Source organism: Ascaphus truei, unplaced genomic scaffold (assembly GCF_040206685.1).
Source record: "Ascaphus truei isolate aAscTru1 unplaced genomic scaffold, aAscTru1.hap1 HAP1_SCAFFOLD_1420, whole genome shotgun sequence".
NCBI classification, from domain to species: Eukaryota; Metazoa; Chordata; class Amphibia; order Anura; family Ascaphidae; genus Ascaphus; species Ascaphus truei.
The window spans coordinates 1-3,020 of record NW_027454303.1 but is presented as its reverse complement, the minus strand read 5'-3'; the positions used below and the strand labels follow the sequence as shown (position 1 = coordinate 3,020).

At 33.8% G+C, this 3,020-nt stretch overlaps 3 non-coding genes across 3 annotated transcripts; all 3 read right to left on the bottom strand.

Annotated features, from left to right (window-relative positions):
- Positions 1 to 490: 490 nt before the first annotated feature.
- TRNAY-GUA (transfer RNA tyrosine (anticodon GUA)) lies at positions 491 to 576 on the bottom strand. The gene is given in 2 exon segments: positions 491 to 526; positions 540 to 576. It is a non-coding gene; the product is annotated as a tRNA-Tyr (tRNA).
- A 1,260-nt stretch (positions 577 to 1,836) lies between these two features.
- Positions 1,837 to 1,908, bottom strand: TRNAQ-CUG (transfer RNA glutamine (anticodon CUG)). Its single transcript has one exon. It is a non-coding gene; the product is annotated as a tRNA-Gln (tRNA).
- Positions 1,909 to 2,641: 733 nt separating this feature from the next.
- On the bottom strand, positions 2,642 to 2,713 carry TRNAQ-CUG (transfer RNA glutamine (anticodon CUG)). The gene has a single exon. It is a non-coding gene; the product is annotated as a tRNA-Gln (tRNA).
- Positions 2,714 to 3,020: the final 307 nt, after the last annotated feature.

The following is a 3,020-nucleotide window of genomic DNA, read 5'->3' as shown; positions in this document are numbered from 1 at the left end:
TGTGGAATACAGCTATTAATTCTGTATGAGAACTTTCTTAGGTTTGCAATTTTTTGATTTGAATATTGGATAAGATTCAATTTTTTAAACTTTTTTGTAAGATTTTTTGTATTGCAAGCTTTTTATCAACTTTTGTTCGGAATACATTGAAAATGCAACATTTTGACATTGTCTCCAATTATCGTTCCGGAGTAAAATTCATGCAACTTTTTTTTCATGTGGCCGAGTTTTGCAATCTTAAACATTTGTTTTGGAAAATGATATTGAAAATATGAAAGTACAACCTGCTCAATGGTCACGTAACCTTGCAATTATTGTTTTTGCAAAAGTTGCTGTTTTGTTCATGAAACAAGTTAATTATTTTGTCAATGAACAATTATGTAAAGTTCATATTTCTGTTAGTACATTAATACATCCTCAGCAACACGGAAACATTGGACTATTAGTATAGAGCACAAGAACGTTGAGAAGAAAAGAAAAAAGGGATCACTCCTTCGAGCCGGAATTGAACCAGCGACCTAAGGATTACCGCATTTTCACTACAGTCCTCCGCTCTACCAGCTGAGCTATCGAAGGCCTCATGTGCCATTTGTGGTCAAATTCCTGCTTTGAGTCACATCAAATTTCAATGCATTCTTAGCTTCTACTTTTGACCGAATTCCTCCTTTTCAGCATGGTTTTAGAGCAGGAAAGGCATTACAAAGAGAATGATATATTTTTCATCATTCATGAAATACATAAACTGGCCAATAAACCACATCTAAAATCATCCACTGAGTTCCTTGGTATTTTGCTTTACAGAATGGTCTCGCCAGGTCTAATCGTAGGTTTATTTTCCATGGATTCTAACCGTTTGTAACTATTTACAAGGAAAGAAAAGTGTGCATTTAATCTGTACATTTTGTAATAGCTACTATTTAAATGAAAATGTTAGTTTAGAAAAAAACAGCATCTTGAAAGTGGTGTTTAAAACACGTTACCAGTGTTACATCCTTAGAAATAGAAATATAGATGAAAACAAAAATGATCAATAAACTTAGTTGATGTTTTCACTGTATAGCATAGAGTGGGCTACAAATCCGGCGGTATATTTGAACACAAATCTCATCCTTCACACCTGTATGATCAATAATCTGCTGCAAGAGGGAAAAATGATTCAAATTGCATTGTGGAAAATAAAAATGTCAAGAAAAAAAATATATATGCATCTACAAAATATGTATGTTCTCCATCAAAAATCTATTTCAAAACGTTTTATTCAATGAAAATAGCAAATCTTAGCATTCTATAAATGCAATGAACTGTACTGAGAGATCCGTAGTTATATCTTCTACTATAGGCAAAAAAAATTGTATTGGAATTGGGGATTTTTCCAAATTGTCCGTTGAGATTTTCCGAAATTCCGAACAAAAAACGTGTGAAGTCCAAAAAATCTGTGTACAACTATACAATATACATACATTTCATTTCCGTTTATTAAATGTCATTGAAATGTGCAAAAACACACAAACATTGAGGTACTGTTAGACAATTACTTTGGATCATATTTTATTTTCCCCTATTGTTCCTTCAAATAATGAGAGAGAGAGAGAGAGAGAGAGAGAGAGAGAGAGAGAGAGAGAGAGAGAGATAATGAAAGAGAAAGAGAGAAAATTAAGTCGAGGAATTAATACACCATATATCAGCCTTGATAACTTATTTGATATGGAGTAGGACTCAATCTCAGAGTTATTGCTACGTGCCCCACGTAGTGCACTGCAGCTTTCATTCTACTTGTCTTATCTTGCTTTCACAAATACCAAAATGTTGACCAAAAATGTATTTGTTGTTATAGGGAGGTTCCACCGAGATTTGAACTCAGATCGCTGGATTCAGAGTCCAGAGTGCTAACCATTACACCATGAAACCACCTGTAAGCTCCTTCTTATTGTTTTTCAAGAAAAAAAATATATATGCACCTACAAAATATGTATGTTCTCCATCAAAAATCTTTTTTCAACACGTTTTAAACAATGAAAATAGCAAATCTTAGCATTCTATAAATGCAATGAACTGTACTGAGAGATCCGTAGTTATATCTTCTACTATAGGCAAAAAAAATTGTATTGGAATTGGGGATGTTTCCAAATTGTCCGTTGAGAATTTCCGAAATTCCGAACAAAAAACGTGTGAAGTCCAAAAAATCTGTGTAATCCTATACAATATACATACATTTCATTTCCGTTTATTAAATGTCATTGAAATGTGCAAAAACACACAAACATTGAGGTACTGTTAGACAATTACTTTGGATCATATTTTATTTTCCCCTATTGTTCCTTCAAATAATGAGAGAGAGAGAGAGAGAGAGAGAGAGAGAGAGAGAGAGAGAGAGAGAGAGAGAGAGAGAGAGAGAGAGAGAGAGAAAGAGAGAGAGAGAGAGAGAGAGAGAGAGATAATGAAAGAGAAAGAGAGAAAATTAAGTCGAGGAATTAATACACCATATATCAGCCTTGATAACTTATTTGATATGGAGTAGGACTCAATCTCAGAGTTATTGCTACGTGCCCCACGTAGTGCACTGCAGCTTTCATTCTACTTGTCTTATCTTGCTTTCACAAATACCAAAATGTTGACCAAAAATGTATTTGTTGTTATAGGGAGGTTCCACCGAGATTTGAACTCGGATCGCTGGATTCAGAGTCCAGAGTGCTATCCATTACACCATGAAACCACCTGTAAGCTCCTTCTTCTTGTTTTTCAAGAAAAAAATATATATGCACCTACAAAATATGAATGTTCTCCATCAAAAATCTTTTTTCAACACGTTTTATTCAATGAAAATAGCAAATCTTAGCATTCTATAAATGCAATGAACTGTACTGAGAGATCCGTAGTTATATCTTCTACTATAGGCAAAAAAAATTGTATTGGAATTGGGGATGTTTCCAAATTGTCCGTTGAGAATTTCCGAAATTCCGAACAAAAAACGTGTGAAGTCCAAAAAATCTGTGTACAACTATACAATATACATACATTCA